At 36.6% G+C, this 19,121-nt stretch overlaps 1 protein-coding gene across 10 annotated transcripts in view; it reads left to right on the top strand.

Annotated features, from left to right (window-relative positions):
* The window catches only part of LOC114028179 (beta-1,3-galactosyltransferase 5-like), a 73,992-nt gene that overhangs the window by 14,843 nt on the left and 40,028 nt on the right, over positions 1-19,121 (top strand). For all 10 annotated transcript variants that reach the window (XR_003567332.1, XR_003567330.1, XR_003567331.1 and 7 more), the window contains 3 exons: positions 1,457-1,535; positions 11,395-11,506; positions 14,470-14,639. The gene's annotated coding sequence lies outside the window, so the exon portion shown is untranslated. The remainder of the gene's footprint in view (positions 1-1,456; positions 1,536-11,394; positions 11,507-14,469; positions 14,640-19,121) is intronic.

The raw sequence follows: 19,121 nt of genomic DNA, 5'->3' as shown, positions 1-19,121 counted from the left end.
TAAAAGATTAAGTACGAATGGAAAAAAATATTGTGTTTATGTGCCAAGCTGTATACCATATGCTGGGCATACAAATACAAAAACAAAGACAGTCCTTGTCATTGTGATGATATTTTTTATTTTTCATTTCCTTTTACCAATTTTTATTATGCCATTCCTCCTGGAAGACTTTGGTTTAACTGAAGCCTGTTTTCTGTTAATTAATATTAACCACACATAGCTAAAATCTGACTCATGGAATGATAATAATAAGGGAAGACTTTTTGGCAATAAGAAGCCAAAGAGGAGTTTTGAGCTTCTCAAGGTGATTTGGTTATTTCTGAAGGGATTCTACTGCAGCTAACTCTGCAGGCATGTAAATCTCTCCTCTAACTTAGCTCATTGTGAACCCTCTAAGTGCAGTTTAACCTGTAACTTGACTTAGTTTATATGTAGAGTTTGTTTAACTAGATTTGTTTCCTTAAGGAATGTATGAGATTATGATTCTGTTTAATTAATTTTGTTGAACTTTTATGACATTATGGGATTATGAATTTGTTTTTTTTAACTTTTATACCTAAAAGAATGTATGAGACTGTAATATGTAAAAGAATTTATTTCTTTGTCTCTCTAGCATAATTATCTGTATAAAAACTTGTCAGAAACTCCAATCTGGGTTCAAAATGTTTTTTCTGAATTCTGAACCAGTGCTTAAACATAATAAGACTTAGGTTTTTACTTCTATAATTTCTGATAGATTTATTTTAGCATCAATAACCTACCACATAGACTCAAAGAGGAAATATTTCTCCCGTAACACCCTCAAGGAGTTGACATTCTAATAAGAGTAGATAAGACATACAGGGAATAGTATCCAGAGAAGGGTGTTTTGCTTTAAAAAGTCACCAGAATAGTGAGCAGAGGCATAGGGGAGCAGACTGCCATGGGAGAAGAATGATATAGCCTTTCCAGTAAACCAAGCAATATTGATTTGGTCATTCCCAGAAATATAAAACATGCTCTGGGAGAAGTGCAGAGGGTAAATACTGCAGGATATAGTCTCTGGTCTGGGCAGCAAAATGACTGGTGAGTAGATGTGCAGGGAATAAAGTAAAACATGGCTGGGAACACCTAGATCTGGGGAGCTGGGTATTCACCAATCAGGACAGCTGGGTCCAGTATGGGAGTTCTCCATATGAAAGAGTTAAGTTGTCCCAGGATCACAAAGCAAGTATGTGTCAGGGAAAGGACTTGATTTAAGGACTTCCTCACTCCCAGGCAACTCTCTCTACTACTCCTGTCTGCCCATTATTATGATTATTATGTTTTATGGATGAACTTTGTTTTTCATACCAGATCTTCCAATAAACACCACCACCTTCATGGCACCCTCCCTTATAGCAACAAAAAATACTTAAGCAAAATGATACAATACAGTAACCATGACTAACAGAGCATATACATTCTTTCTCCATAGTTTTCTGAGAGGAAGGAAACAAATAGTTGTTAAGCTCCTACTACGTGCCGACAGGCCCTCCTTGAAGTAATCCCCAGAGGTAAGTGCTATTAACTTCCCCATTTTACAATTGATGACACTAAAGCAGACAGAAGTAAATGTTTGATGCCATATCTGAACTCAAATTCTCCTATTTCTGGACCCAGTGTTTATCCACTGTGCCATTTAGAAGGATGGCCAGCATCAGCCAACTGGAGTCATTATTGATCACTGCATTTGATCTAAGTTCAGTTACTTTTATTATTGTCTTTATTTACATTCTTATCATTGTTATGCATGATGTTTTCCCTTCAATGTTTATTATTCTGTGACCTGTTATTTTTCCAAGGGACATGATGTTAGCTTGCTGTAGTCTCTAAAACAGCAGTTCTCAAAGTGTTGTTAGGGGACCCCTGATGATCCTTAGGACATTTTCAGAAGGTCTGGGAAGTAAGAACAATTTACATAATAATACTAAGGCCTTCTAATTTCTAATGTGGTAAATATTGATAGATATAACACACGGCAAAAGCTTTTTGGGAGGTCATAGGTCAATTTAATTAAAAAAAAAGAAAGAAGAAAACCGAATTACCAGTATCAAAAATGAAAAGGATGAATCTACCACAAATGAAGAGGAAATTAAAACAATAATTAAGCACTATTTTGCCCAACTGTATGCCAATAAATTTGACAATCTTAGTGAAACAGATGAATGTTTATAAAAAAATATAAATTGCTCAGATTAACAGAAGAGGAAGTAAAATACTTAAATAACCCCATCTCAGAAAAAGAAATTGAACAAGCCATCAATGAACTCTCAAGGAAAAAGTCTCCAGGGCCAGATGGATTTACAAGCGAATTCTATCAAACATTTAAAGAACAATTAATTCCAATACTATATAGACTATTTGGGAAAATAACTGAAGAAGGAGTCTTACCAAATTCTTTTTATGATACAAATATGGTGCTGATATCTAAACTGGGAAGAGTCAAAACAGAGAAAGAAAATTATAGACCAATTTCTCTAATGAATATAGATGTAAAATTTTTAAATAAAATATTAGCAAATAGATTACAGCAACTTATCACAAGAATAATACACTATGACCAGGTAGGATTTATACCAGGAATGCAGGCCTGGTTCAATATTAGGAAAACTATCAGCATAATTGATCATATCAGCAACAAAACTAACAGAAACAACACGATCATCTCAGTAGATGCAGAAAAAGCTTTTGACAAAATACAACACCCGTTCCTATTGAAAACACTAGAGAGCATAGGAATAAATGGAATCTTCCTTAAAATGATAAGTAGCATCTACCTAAAACGGTCAACAAGCATCATATGTAATGGGGATAAGCTAGAAGCATTTCCAATAAGATCAGGGGTGAAACAAGGGTGTCCATCATCACCACTGTTGTTCAATACAGTACTGGAAACGTTAGCTTTAACAATAAGAGAAGAAAAAGAAATTGAAGGTATTAGAATAGGCAAAGAAGAAACAAAGCTATCACTCTTTGTGGATGATATGATGATATACTTAGAGAATACAGTAAAAAACTACTTGAAATAATATACAATTTTAGTAAAGTTGCAGGCTAAAATGAACCCACATAAATCATCAGCATTTCTATATATTACCAACAAAGCCCAACAGCAAGAGATAGAAAGAGAAATTCCAGTTAAAGTTACTGTAGACATTATAAAATATTTAGGAGTCTACCTACCGAAACAAACCCAGCAACGATATGAACACAATTACAAAACACTTTTCACACAAATAAAGTCAGATCTAAATAATTGGGAAAACATCAGTGGGTCACAGGTAGGCTGAGCTAATATAATAAAAATTACAATTCTACCTAAGCTAATTTACTTATTCAGTGCCAAACCAATCAAACTACCAATAAATTATTTTGTAGAGCTAGAAAAAATAATAACAAGATTTATTTGGACTAACAGAAGGTCCAGAATATTAAGGGAACTAATGAAAAGAAATGCAGGAGAAGGTGGTCTAGCTGTTCCAGATCTTAAATTGTATTATAAAGCAGCAATTATCAAAACTACTTGGTATGGGCTAAGAAATAGAGTGGTGGATCAGTGGAATAGGTTAGGTATGCAAGACACAGTAGTCAATGTTTATAGTAATCTACTATTTGATAAACTCAAAGACTCCAGCTTCTGGAATAAGAACTCACTATTTGACAAAAACTGCTGGGAAAACTGGAAAAGAGTATGGCAGAAGCTCGGCATAGGCCAAAATCTCATACCATATACCAAAATAAAGTCAAAATGGGTTCATGATTTAAATATAAAGGCTGATACTATAAGCAAACTGGGAGAGTGAGGACTAGTTTACCTGTAAGATTTATAGAGAACAGAAGAATTTGTGACCAAACATGAGATAGAGAACATTATGAAATGCAAAATGGATCATTTTGATTACGTTAAATTGAAAAGTTTTTTTTTTTTGTTTTTAAACAATTGGGGTTAAGTGACTTACCCAAGGTCACACAGCTAGTAAGTGTCAAGTGTTTGGTCTGAGGCCGGATTTGAACTCAGGTCCTCCTGACTTCAGGGCCGGTGCTCTATCCACTGTGCCACCTAACTGCCCCAAATTGGAAAGTTTTTGTACAAACAAAGCCAGTGCAACCAAGATCAGAATGGAAGCAGAAAACTGGGAAAGAATTTTTATAACCAGTATCTCTGATAAGGGCCTAATTTCTAATATGGTAAATATTGATAGATATAACACACATGACCAAAGTTTTTTGGGACATCATAGATAATTTTTAAGATTATAAAGATTCCTGAGACCAAAAAGTTTGAGAATTGCTGCTCTAAAGCAATACTTCCCAAGATTTTGAATCATCCAGTGAAACCAGATCAAATTATTTTAGAAATATTTTTAAGGGAGTTACGCCTTAATAAAGTATGTCTTATTAACACCTTGGATAATATTTACAAAATTCAAAATTAATTTAAATATGCTAAATAGCTCACTTATTTAAGGATACACATTCAAATACTCCTTCACTAAAGTCCTATAAGGCAGCAAGGTGGCTCGGTGGAGAGTGCTGAACCTGGACTCAGGAAGACTCCTCTTCATGAGTTGAAATCTGGCTTAGACATCCACCAGCTGTGTGATCCTAGGCAAGTAACTTAACCTTTTTTGCCTCTATTTCTCATCTGTAAAATGAGCTGGATAAGGAAATGACAAACCGCTACAATATCCTTGCCAAGAAAACCCCAAATGGGGTGGGTCATGAAGAGTCAAATACGACTGAAAAAATCACTCACCACTATCACCAACAAAGTCCTATACCCATGCCATGTCATTGGAATAAAGGTAATCCTAGGCTCTGAAGGTGATGGTATGGGGTTTCAAACTCTTCTAGGTCCTAACACACCAGAAAGACTGAGTTTGGATACAATGCCTGAGAACCAGTTTAGCTACATTTGGACAAATTCATCCTCCAGGGGTTGGCCACAGACTATAATTTCTTTTGGTCAGAGCAACTCAGGAAATTGTTTATCATGGGGCATCTGAAATCTGTATTGGTCAAGGGCATACCCACATAGATAAAATGGCAGATTTATAATCCTTAAAATACTTAAAAAATCAAATGTGTGAAAACCATGATCTCTGTCCTCTGGCATTCCATCAGCAAATATTTTGAAGCTAAAGTGGATAAGGGTCTATAGTACAGTTGGAGAGACAGATTTAGAAACCCCAATAGAACAAGAAATTCGAGTTAAAAATACATGCAGTCACATTTGTTCGTTTCAGATAATTCCCCAGTAAGTTAATGGCAAACTTTCTTTGGCATTAAGATAGTCAGTTTGATCTTTTTCCAAAATTCCTTTAGGGCATTGTCTATTCCATCAACTAGAACTACTTCAGTATTGTAAAGATTCAAGGAAATAGTTTGATCATTTTAATACCTTTCCTGCCCCACTCTCAAACAATAATTTATCTTTACTAGTTATGTGACCCTGGGGAATCCATCTACCTCAGTTTCCTCATCTGTAAAATGAGGATAGTAATAGTACTTATCTCCCAAGGCTGTTGTGAGAATCAAATGAGATGATGTTATTATTATTATTATTTTTTCTTGTGGTGAGGTGGTTGGGGTTAAGTGACTTGCCTAGAGTCACATAGCTAGCAAGTGTTATGTGTCTGAGGCGGGATTTGAACTCAGGACCTCCTGACTCCAGGGTCAGTGCTATATCCTCTGCGCCACCTAGTTGCCTCTGAGATAATATTTTTTAAAAGCACTTAGCACAGTTCCTGGCACATAGTAGGTGATATATAAAATGCTATTATTATTATTATTTTTCAAACAATGGTTCAGTGTTTGCAAAGTGCTTTATACACCTTATCTCATTTGACCTTCATAACAAGGTTGTGTTGTAAAGTATGTACTACAAGTATTACTATCTATCTTTTCTAGAAGAGGAAACTCAGCCTGGAGAAAAGAAATGAAGTAACGAACCCAGGATCACATGGCTAATGAGTGTCAGAGTTGACACTGAACCCAGGTTCTCCTGGTTCTATGTATAGCACTCTATCTACCACACTGTGTCCCCTGAAAGGAATGGGGGGAAGAAACTTTCAAAAATATTTTTTTGGTCTGAATTATCTAGATCAGGGGTGGGGAACCTAGGACCTTGAGGCCACATGTGACCCTCTAGGGCCTTAAATGTGGCACTTTGCCTGAATCTTGTGAGTTTGGATCCAGTCAAAGTGCCACACTTGAGGACCTAGGTTATATGTGGCCTCGAGGCAGCAGGTTCCCCACTCCTGATCTAGAAAATAACATCAACAATCCCCTTTACTGTAGCATTGTATGTTAAATTTTAGTCATTCTTAATATGCATTTTACACACACAAATCTATTTGCTGTTAATGTTTCTCCTCTTTGATAATCGTTGGCACATGTTGTTACAGAGAAAACATCAATTACTCGCTTTAAAAAATTTATTTCCCACATTACCTAGAAATCTTGGCATTGGATGGAAGGGTTCCCTGGCAGTGTGGGGTTTGGTTTAAGAATCAGGTTTCTAGGGGCAACTAGGTGGTGCAGTGGATAGAGCACTGGCCCTGAAGTCAGGAGGACCTGAGTTCAAATCTGCCCTCAGACCAAACACTTGACGCTTACTAGCTGTGTAACCCTGGGCAAGTCACTTAACCACAATTGCCTTAAAAAAAAAAAGAATCATGTTTCTAAAATCATAGCTATTTAGTTACAGTTCTCTCTCTGTACATGCTTGTGTTTCCATAAGACTTTATTTAAAAATGTAATCACCATTCTCAGCTCAGGGACCTTACAAAAGCAAATAGCAGGCTGGATTTGATCCATGGAGCCCTAAGTAGTAGTAGTAATGGTAGTTTGCCAAAGCCTGGTATAGGGGAAGCCACCAGTGATGAAATTCCCTCTAGCAATGCAGATCAGAACTATTCTCTAACATAGTTTTACAGAGTTCCTTGATTAATATTATAGCATTTAATTAAATATAATGAAACAAAATATTACAGGAATACTCATGGAATTGATGTATCAATACCATTCTTTTTTCTCACTGTAATAAGCATTTAACAGAATTAGATAAAAGGTAATATATATGAAGTATTACTCAGTGTGTAATATAGTCACAGGCTGTCATTCCGTTGGATACATGGACTCAGTTTCTCTGAAAAGCAGAAAAGTTTTCTGCAGTGAATTAAACAATTTCCAAATTATCTCTCTTCTCCCTTCCTATTGAGAAAGCAAGAAAAATAAAACTTGCTATAAATATATATAGCTGAGCAAAACAAATTTTCTAATTAGCCATATTGAGAAAAAATATGCTTCAATCTGCACTTTCCTATCTGTAGTGGATAGCATTTTTCGTCATGAATCTTCTGAAATTGTGGTTGGTCACTGTGTTGATCAGAGTTCTTACGGCTTTCAAATGTTGTTTGTCTTTACAATATTGTTGTTATAACATAAATTCTTCTCTGGGTTCTGCTCACTTCACTTTGTATCAGTTTATACAGGTCTTTCCAGGTTTCTCTGAAACCATCCCTTTCATTAATTTTTATAGTATGAGTATTCCATCACACTCATATATCACAAATTGTTCAGTCATTTACCAATTTTTAGGCATTTTTTCAGTTTTCAATTCTTTGCCAATATGAAAAGAACTGTTATAAAAATTTTTTTCCTCTTTTTTTTGATCTTTTTGGAGTATAGACATAGTAGCAATATCACTGAACAAAAGGGTATTCACAGTTTAATTGTTTTGGGGGCATAATTCCAAATTGCATTTCAGAATGCCTGGCCCAGTTCATAGCTCCACTAACAATGCATTAATGTGCCTGTTTTTTTCCACAGAATTTATCATTTTCCTTTTTCAACAGTACTATTCTTAATCCTTCATAAACCAGACTGTTCCAACTCCCTACTAACTCTTTGCCTACTCTCCTCCACTACCCCCTTCTTTTTTGCCTTCCTTTCATGTTTTGTCTTCCTCTTTTAGAATGTAAGGTAATTAGTAGTAGGCACTGTTATTATATTTGTATTCCCAGTGCTTGGCCCTTATTAAGTGCTTTAAAAATGCTCTGTCTTTTAAAGATACTATTTTATATTTTAAACAGTTCATGTTTCACTATTTGCCACATAAGAACACTACTTTAGTTCATTATCTCCTATTTTCTGCAAATAGTATAATAAAATTATAGGTGCATATGTAACTTGGTATTGAAATGTTCCCCACAAGCAGAAAATAAACTAGGGAGGCAAGGGACCCTGCTTCTGGGCAGGTATGATGAAACATAATGGAATGTACCCACCCTCCTCTCCCATTCAGAGCATTCACAAACATTCCCTCACTGAGGTCTCATATCTTAGGCTTTCTTGATCTTTGCCTTCCTTCTTTTCTCCTTCCAATACCAGTATTGAGGCCATCCTTGTGGCCTACTGCATAACAACCCCCTTCCCCACAGGTTGATTTACTTTTTCAAAAATTTTATTTCTTCCATACCTGCCTCCTTAATAACTCCTAATCTTTTCCCTTTTGGTCATTGAGGCCATCCCTAAAATCTATTAGAGACTGGCCAATGTAAGTGCTGTCCTCAGAGCATGTGCAGGGTGCTCTACCTGTTGCCAACAGGGTGGTAGAGGCTAGAAAGGTGTGATGATGTATAATGGAAGGACCCTGATCCCTAAATCAGAGCATAGGCAAGTATCTTGACTCTTTCTGATTTGTTTTCCTCAGGGAGACAGGAGCCTTTTGAGTTGGCCACTGAATCAGAACCGAGGCAGACAAAAGACTCCCCATGAGGGTGACTTGTCTCTCTTTCCTGTCTGGCTGGTTCAAGCATGGAAGACTGAAAAGTCTCTAGGGAGGAGCAGACTTTGAACTCTCTGTGAATATGGGCCTCTATTCTTTTCCTCTTTGCATTAGCTCTTTCTTGCTCTTAAGTTAAAGAGTATTAGAGATAGCTATGAACTTGTGAGTTTGAAAGGTCAAAGGATACCCTTGGGTCCAGGAGTTGGAATCCATGTAGGAGTTTGCTACCAGTCAAACAAGGTAAGGGGATGGTACATCAATGAGGAGTAGAAACCAGCATCACAATGACAAGAACTGAATGAGGTGAGAACAAACTGTCCAGCTTCTTTCACATTTGGAAATGAACTTGGTGGCATGATACCTAATCCTGTTAGGCATGTCCAGGAACTGTGTCTCTCTGTCCCAGAATGCTCAATAGCATATAGGCTTTGCCCAAGTTCTAGTTACCTGAGTTTAGCCTATTTGGTAGGTTCAAAATTATTGCTATTCCCAAATAATCACTGAGACAACCAGATGCTGTATTTGCAGTTTTCTCCCACACCATGCTGGCAGTAGGGACAAGGAAGTCATTGGAATTGATTGAATAGGGAGTAGTGTCCAGATTTCAATTTAGGAAAATTACTTTGGCAGCAATTTGAATGTTGGCCTGGAACAATGAGAGACTTGTGGAAGGCCAATTAGTAGGCTGTTGCAATAATCTAAGTGAGAGATTATGAGGGCCAGAACTAAGGGAGGTAGCTGTGTAATTGCAGAGAAGGAGTCAGATTATAGAGTTGTGGTAAAGGTAGAAACAGAATGATCTGGCAAGTGATGGGATATATGGGGTGAGGGAAAGTGAAGGATCCAGCATAGTGCTGAAGTTATGAACGTGGGACACTGGAATGGAAGTGATTATAGCCAGAGTAGGAGTGATGGCATCAAAGAATGCTGAGAGATAGAGGAATTAGAGGTTCTGGTGTAGTTTTAGAAGGGGTGAGGCATAGGGAGAGATGGGAAGATAAACATTATAATCAGGAGAAATTCAGAGTTCTTGAACATAGAAGCAAAACAATCATGGGTGATATCAAAGTCAAAGATATGACTTATGTGTAGCTGAGGTGGAAAGGAGGGTATTTCAGAGAACATCATCATGAATGTAGAAATCTACTAGAATGAAGAAAGAAATTAGAGTAGTGAGGATAAGTGTGGAGTTAGAGTAGAGAGGAAGAGTGTGAGCCTGACAGTGAACTCACTGAGAAAGGATGGAGAATATACTGGGTATAGGAAAGTAACATCTATCAGAATTTGGATTGAGTGACAAATTTGGATTGAATTAACCTCAAAGGAGAAGTTTCTTAGTAATGGTTGTAAAAGAAATGGTCCTGAAAGAGCAAGAAGTATTCTAATTCCACCAGTACAATCAGTTGGTCAAAGGATACCAGTGAAAATGCAACCTGTACTTGGAAGTGTGGCAAGGGAGGCATTGTCATTAGGAGGAAGTCAGACAGATTTTGTGAGGTTCAAATGAAATAATGGATGTAAAGTACTTTGAATACATATATATGTGAGTTATCATCATCATTATCATCATCATCATCATCATCATCATTACTCTGGCCTGGTGATGACTTAATTTCAGAGCCTTCTCATGCACCCCTTGCTGAACTCAATCAATGTTTACTGAGCAATACAGGGGTGTGCTGATAAATGTTTAATAAATTAACTCAAGGTTAAAAAACTTATGCATACTTAAATTTAATCTTTATTATTAACACTTTCCTAAGTCTAGAAATCAGCAAAACAATAAATCAAACCCTAATTTGTTATAATTGTGGATTTCTGAGGTGTAAATGCTCACACTGTAAATTTAGCAATAAGCTCTAGTAAGCTGGTGAGAGATGGCTCCAACAGACCCAGGAGCCAGGTTTCAGGGGAGTGCTAAAGGTGGAAAGAGTGTGAAACTAAGAGGTTTAAGATGAAAGATATTTGCCTATGGAGCAGACATTGCAGGGGTTATTGTGGAAGGGGTGGGCAGATCTGGAGTGGGTCATTATATCAAGATATGCTTTAAGTGAATGAGTGGGTATATAGCTGAGATTGAGGAAGGTGGTTTGTTCTTCAGCTGCTAAGGTTTGGGTAGAATAAAAGAGTGTGTATGGGAGTATGCTAACTATTGGGGAATGAACCCAGGCAGAAGAACAGTAAAGTCCACTGATGAAGGCAGGTGATTAGACAATATTATTTTTGCTCTTATTCTCTCTCCATATCCCTGCAAACTTTGCATTATAAACTTTAAGAGAGCAGGGCTTTTGTCATTTTTAAAATCTCTGTATCTCCTGCACCTAGTGTGGTGCCTTACATATAGTAAGCATTTAATAAGCATTATTGAATTGAACTTAATGGAAACATATATATATATATATATATATATATGTTATACACACACACATACACACACACACACACACATTTTTAACAGTGTCTTCTGGAAAATATACCAATGGAATTAAATGACTGGGAAGGTTGAGAAGATAGTTTTATGAAGGTAATGGCAATATCCTCCTGACCCAGTTTCTTTACTGTATGATTTACTTTCTGAACAGGAATATTTCCTATCTGAGCCTGGCTATAATACCCTGTGAATAATGAGGACTTCTGTTGCATGATTGACTGTTCCAAAAGATATCTATGACTTTTACCTGAAATCAAACAGAGGTAAGGGAATATGTCTGGGTACATCTACAATAGGTCAGCCTTATTATAACTATTTCCTTCCTCCTTTCATAGCAAATTTCTCTGACCATGCAAGAGAATTGCAAATGTTTTATAATAGATCTTATTGTTACAATCATCAAGCATCTTTGTACTACTATAATGGAATGTAAGTATAAAGAACCTTATTGCTTTGATTTTACTGTTCTAAATTTGTGACCATTACTTTTCTCAACTTCCTAATCTAGGTTTATAGGAAAAATTAGTTCTTAGGCTTGCCATCTTCTTGCTTATTTGTTTAATAGTTATATATTCATGTGTTAGGTCTATACAGTATTACATCTTTTCTGAATGATATGAGGATAATATATCTTCAAAGGAATGGTGGAATAAAGATACGATGTGATAAAAATGTAAAGGTTTTAGCATTTAAAATTTTATTTATTTTATTTTGAGCTTAAGAAATAAAACAAACATTTCTATAATATAGTAGAATAGAAAAAGTTGATTGTATATGAAACAGCAAATCTATTATGTATAACTTGCTATTCTTTTTAAATATGTAATAAAGCTATCATGTAACTTTTTTCTTCTTCCCCCCCACCTCCCCTGCTCTAGAAATGGCTATCATTAGGCACAAATATGTGTGTGTGTGTATTTGTGTGTGTGTGTGTACATATATATAAAACCATTATATACATACTTATATTTATCAGTTCTTTCCCTGGATGCAGATAGCATCTTCTTTCATATGTCCTTTCTGGTTAATTTGGGCATTTATAAGAGTTAAAATGAATTACTCACTCAAAATTGTTCTTAAAACAATCTTGTTGTTACTATATACAATATTCTTTTGGTTCTGCTCATTTTGCACTTCATTATTTCATGCAAGTCTATCCATGTTTTTCTAAGATCATTGAGCTCATCATTTCAGTAGAATATAGTAGTATATCATCATAATCATATACCACAACTTGTTCAGTCATTCCCCAATTGATGGCCATCCTCCAAATTTCCAGTTCTTTGTTGGGAAAACTGAAAAGCAGTCTAGCAGAAATTGGGCATAGACCAATATCTTACACCATTTTTCAAGGTGAGATCAAAATGGATACATGACCTAGATATAAAGAGAGAGATTACAAGAAAATTTGAACAATATTACCTATCAGACTTATTGATAGGTGAACAATTGATAGGTGTTGTTTATGAATAAACAACAGATAGAGAGCAGTGTGAGGTATAAAATGGATAATTTTGATTACATTAAATTAAAATGTTTTGTACAAATAAAACAAATGTAGCCAAGATCAGAAGGAAAGCAGAAAACTAGGAGAAAAGTTTTAATTTTTAATGGATTAATTAACTTCACATTGGAAAAAGCATCAAGATTAGACCATTTCCACTTGAGAACTAGGATATATGTGATTGACTTTCAAATGTTTCCACTGCATAAAGAAATATACTTCAAGGATTCATCATAACTGTAATTATATTAGTAGCTTCCCAATACCTGTGGAAATGCCTGTCAGAAAACTTATATGAACATATCCAGAAAAGAAAATGATAGGATGTACAAGAATATGGTCTGATATGCTCATATCTAATCTTCAACCAAAGGGGACACTGTGATAAGAGAATTTCTGACTCAGGCTTCTTTCCACCATTATGCTAAGAAAAACTGCCCCAGCCTCTAACTTGAGCTTTCTAATGCTGTTTCCATGAAGCAAGCGGGTCATACTTATTGCTGACGTCTGCAAAATCAAGCTTGGGACATAAACTTCAGTTCTACATTTGACCAGCTTATCTTCCTCGTCTGTTGTTTGCTTCCTGGTACATAAAATCTTATCTTTCCCTCCTCCTTTCTATAAAATTCCATTGTCCCCATCCTGCTTATGTATTCAAATATAAGTTTACTGGAACTGAAGCTCTGGGATCACTGAATGATTGGTAATTTTTTAGTATACCCTGCACTTGGAGCACATGCTATACTGCAGTTACACTATCTCTGCATCATTGATTCAGTGATTGATAGCAGTACCTAACTGATGGACTCTTGGATAATTTTCATCTCACCAAGATTACTTATTGTGTTAGAGATTCATAGTATACTAGGCCTGGCAGGAATATTAGCGATCACATAGTCCAAAGGAGTGAGAAAACCAGGTTAAAGATGTTACAAGAAAGGTGTTACAAGAAAGGTGAAGCTTAGGCAAGGCCTTGGTCACCTTGGACATGGGGGCCATGATGCCATTTTGTGAAGGAGCAGGATTATATGATTCCTCTAAGGACAAGGCAGCTGTTCCTACTCATCTGGGCTCCTCATGCCAACCTTAGAATTCACCTTAACTATGTGATCCTTAATCTGCCCCTAAATGACAAATTGATTCTTTTACCTTAGGGCAAGATGATTGCTTTTGCTAGTTAATAGTATTAAGTCACCTACTCACCTCAGAGGAATCCATGTCTGCGACAAATTAGTATCATCATGGGAAGGAGGAGGGCTCTTTAGTCTGGAATTTCTTTGGATTCAGTCTCAAGAAAAACACTTAATAATGATGGACTACTTTTGGACCTAATTCAGCTAAGCCACTCTGGCCCTTCTTTTTTTCTTTCCCTTGGTAGAATTGTACAAGCTTGAGGTTCCTGCCCTTCAAGGCTGTAGCTTATTTTGGAGAAATAGCTCAGGTCCTTTTCAATTGGTAGGACTTTTTTCCTCCAGGACTATTTAGTTAACTCCCTCCCAGAAGTGTTGGAGGACTAAGCCATGGTACTGTTGGGAAGTGCCTTTCTTTCTAACAGCATGGAGGAGGAGCCAACTTGACTGCATGTTTGGCTACAAATCCAGAATATATTTTTAGGTGTATTTCATTTCATGAATCATTAAAATGATTAAAATAATTTTCCTTTAAAGGGATATCAGATATGAAATTATCTAAATGACACTGGTTTTTTGTTTTTCCTTCTAGTGACTATTAAATGATCAGATGAACAGACTTCATTTTGATAAACATCACAAGCTCAGAAACCCTGAAAATTGCAGCCTTCACTAACAGTGGGAAAGTGGAATAACTTTTCTCATATTATCTCACCCAAGATTTAGCTTCAGTTCTAGGGGATCATTTTGCCCAGGAAAAAGGTAAGTCATTGTCAGAATTAATTCTGTACCTGTGCTGAAGAATTATATTGAAAATGAAGGAGTCTAACTTGCTAGGGAGGATTCTACCCAAATTAAGAAAACTAAGCAGAATATACATTTGTCTGATGAATAAGATGGAGATTTAAAAAGAAAAAAAGGTTAACCCCCACTCCCCTCCCCACACTTCTTGATGCACATTAGAATAGATTCATTACTTTATCCCTTCCCTTTACAATTGTCAATAAAATGCCCCTGTGCTATTTCCTTAGTAAGCAATTTAATTGGAATAGATAAAAGGTAATAAAAGAAAAATAGTAATTCATATGTAAACATAATTTGTATATTATATTTTATCCCCAGATAGAGTCTGTCTTCCCAAAGACCGAAACCCTCGTCATGCAGCAATCTATTTTTCTCATAGCTACCATCCAGCAGGAAAAAAGTTAACTCAAAGCATCAATATATTATATTTAGACTTCCCATTTCCCAGTGGCAAGGATGATATAAAGTCATATAAAGTTTACATTCTAGTTTAAAATGTAGAAACTTCAGTGATTCTATTGGTCACAGGTACATGGACAAAAAGGACGGCAGGCTATGAACAAAGTTCGGTGAAAATAGCACCAACTTTGTAGTCAGAGGAATCTGGAGCCCAAAGAATGCTAATCCTCAGGGTTGCAATTTCACTGTGCTTTGGTCTCTGTAGCTCTGATACTCGGCACTTAAAACAAGGCGATGATAAATCGCCACAGAAGCTAAGACCCACAGGGTACTGTCTGAATGTCATAAATCTAACCCTGACAATTGCAAGAGGACAAACTTGATTGGTATCATTGTGTCCCTCTGAAGTCTCTCTTTACCTCTTAATCGTTAACCTTTTTTAATCTCTTTTTAAAAATTGTAATTAATTTATTTTTAGTTTTCAACAATCACTTCCATAAGCTTTTGATTTTAAAATTTTCTTCCCCTCCCTCTCCATCTCACTCCCCAAGATGGCATGCAATCTGATATAGGCTTTACATATACATTTCTATTAAACATATTTTCACATTAGTTATGTTGTAAGGAAAAATTAGAACCAATAAAAGGAACCACAAGAAGGAAGAAACAAGACAAAACAGAAGAAAAAAAAGAGTAAATAGTATGCTTCAATCTGCATTCAAACTCTATAGTTCTTTCTCTGGATGCGGATAGCATTTTCCATCATGAGACTTTTGGAAATGTCTTAGATCCTTGTATTGCTGAGAAGGGCTAAGTCTATCAAAGTTAGTCATTACACGATGTGGCTGATATTGTGTACAACATTCTCGTGGTTCTGCTCACTTCACTCACCATCAGTCCATACGAGTCTTTCCAGGTTTTTCTGAAGTTAGCCTGTTCTTCATTTCTTATAGCACAATAGTATTCCATCACATTCATATACCATGACTTGTTCAGCCGTTCCCCAATTGATAGACATCCCCTCAATTTCCAATTCTTTGCCACCACAGAAATAGCTGCTGTAAATATTTTTGGATAAGTGAGTCCTTTTCCCATTTGTATGATCTCTCTGGGATACAGCCCTAAAATCTTTTAATCTCTTAACAGTTGGAAGACTTATGCTTGGGCATTCTCTGTCACACTGCCTGAAGTTCCTTTAATCCATTTATGGCAAGCAGACTTCACCCGTTGCCTTATTTGGAAGTGAGGCCATCCCCTCTCTCTCTAATTTATACTTTTACATACACAGCATAGCCTAGTATCATTGGTCTTAGAGTCTGATAACAGGGGTTTGAATTCTGGATTTGCATTTTACTCACCATATGACCTAAGGCAAGTCATTTAAACTTCTCCGAATTTCACTTTTGCCAAATATAAACTGGGAACAGTAATAATACCTGCCAATTTATTTCAAAACCTATTCAAATGACTCCAAATTAGTCATCATCACCATCTCAATCATCTTTATTTTCTTTAATCCACCTCTTGCATCCAATGTAATTTAAAGCAATCACTTTTTATTGTTCCTTAGATTTGTGTCAGTCTCAGCATATTCTAGGCTTTAGGGTTCCTGATACAATTTTTATCAGACCATTGGTACTTTTAAAAACATTCTACTCAGCTACTTATCCATGCTTCTTTCTTCCACACACATCTAAACAAACTGAGTGTGTACGTACATTTCTGTAATCCACGTTGGTCTTCTTAGGCAGCTCTTTTTTTTTTTCTTCTATCCATTCCTGTTTAGGTCTTAAGAAACTCGTATTTGGGGGGGCAGCTAGGTGGTGCAGTGGATAGAGCACCAGCCCTGGATTCAGGAGGACCTGAGTTCAAATCCAGCCTCAGACACATAACACTTACTAGCTGTGTGACCCTGGGCAAGTCACTTAACCCCATTGCCTAACCAAAAAAAAAAAAAAAAAAAGAAGTTCATATTTGGGTCAATTTCTCCTGCAAAATATTAGGATATTAGATCCGATCTTTCGTTTTGCTGAATCCTTTGAAATATCCTTTCCCCTCTTTTAGGGTAGATGACAGATTATGTCTGGCTTTGCTCTCTTTTTCTATCATGCTTCTAAGGAACACTTGCTCCTGAGGTTTCTATTGTTTCTACTTCAGTAAACAGGTCCTCCTAATTGGCAAGAATTGCATCTAAAATAGCTCTTTCCCTTGTCATTTCCTCTGTTTTTTGAAGGCAAATCACAAATTTATCAATTTTTCTGCTCTTAGCGGAGGGATTTATAGATAATTGAAGTTCCCTTTTACTACAATATCAGGCTTTGAAGCCAGATTCGTGACCTGCTCCTCACATTCCTTATCTAATCACTTCTTTAGTCTAGTTTTATAGGAGAATATTATAATAATATTATGTCTGTTTGTACCTCCATTGGCTCTCAAATGCTCAATCATCCATGTGGGTATATCTTCTTAATATATACTGATATTCCATCTCACTCCTTTTAACTTTTTCTTTGAATAAAACTGGTACCCTCTCACAAAATCTCAGTGATGCCTTTAAGTTCAAATTTCATTGGATTATAATCTTGATTTCACTTTTTTCATACCTGTACATTGTGTAATTGTATATAGCAATCTGAAGCTGTGGGTTATATTGCTAGGTCTCTTTTTAAATGTAGTATTCTGTGAATGACTGTTTTTTTCATTTCTTACGCTTTTCCTTTTGTTATAAGTGATACTGTCTGCAGTGGACTATTTGTGCCCAACCTGTGTTAGAGTGTTCAGAGCTCTTATTGGTCTGATCAGCCATAGTCAGACACACTGAAACTTGACTCTAGCCTAGTGATGTCATTTTGGTCTTCTTTGAGAATGAAGGACAACAATCACTGTCTGTAGTACCAGACTTATTAGATTTATGTGTTTAACCTCCCTTTTCCGTTTTGATTAGATGCTTGAGGCTCCAGGCAAATGGACTTTTACTGGTTTTTGTTAGGTTCACGCCAACCCTACAAAGAGCCTATAATTCCCAGAAACATTTGATGTCACTGTGGAGCTAGGAATCTGTGTTCTTCTCCCTTTCTTTCCCAATGAGAAGTGAGATAGGGCCAAAATCTTCATGGGCCTCTACCTCCACCTCCTTGACTGGCTCTGAAATGGTATGAACCCCTACAGTCCCTCCTCATTCTCCACTCCCTTCATGGAATTTTGGTGAAGGAGAAATGACCGGGCTCAGGAACCTACTGCCATACTCCCCTAGTGAGCTATACTATATGGTAATAATGGACATTTAGGACTCTTTAGTCATTAGGAAAGTCATTAGCCAAGTCTATGAGGAATTACCTCTTTAGCTGAGGATAGTGTTACATGGTCTGGTTGACCACCAAGCTGGGATGTGAGACTGCAGCCTATATATTCTGTGAAATATAAAGCTCAGAGCTGCAATCTCTCACTCTGCAAAGGTGTTCAGGGTCATACTCTGAGCATGACTTAAAGTAAATCAGCATAAAAGTGAGGATCAATTCCGTGTCTAAAGGAATCAAAAACACAAATGTCATTTGATACACTGAGGGGGTAGTTTAAAAGGGAAATAGGTCACTTTGGGTTTAAATCCTTTCCTTTTAGGTGGGTGGGTGGGGAGAGAAGGCAGAGACAGTAAGAGGAGACAGAAGATGGCTCCTTAGCCATATGGGTTCAAAGCCTAAGCAGGGTAGTGGTGATCCACTGCCGGGCTTGTCTTTAATGTGTGGTTTCTGCTGTTGCATGTGCTTGTGGCAAACTCTGGGAGGACTCAAGTGCTTTCCACTCACATGTGCTGCCACCTCTCAGATCTGCTTCCTCACCATCTTGTCTGTTTCTTTTCCTTTACTGCTGCTTTTGCTGCTAAACCTAGTATCCCTTTCTTTCCATATTTTTGTAGGTTTGTCACCAATTCTACCCCTGTTCACATTTCATAATCATTCTTTAAGGCCTTGAATTACATTTCTTAAAATCCTCATGGAAAAAAGGAGAATCCATATCTTTACCAAGAACGCTGTTACATTCTTC

Source organism: Vombatus ursinus, unplaced genomic scaffold, assembly GCF_900497805.2.
Source record: "Vombatus ursinus unplaced genomic scaffold, bare-nosed wombat genome assembly UNPS02014872.1, whole genome shotgun sequence".
NCBI classification, from domain to species: Eukaryota; Metazoa; Chordata; class Mammalia; order Diprotodontia; family Vombatidae; genus Vombatus; species Vombatus ursinus.
The sequence above is the reverse complement of the archived record's forward strand: the minus strand, read 5'-3'. Positions and strand labels throughout refer to the sequence as shown.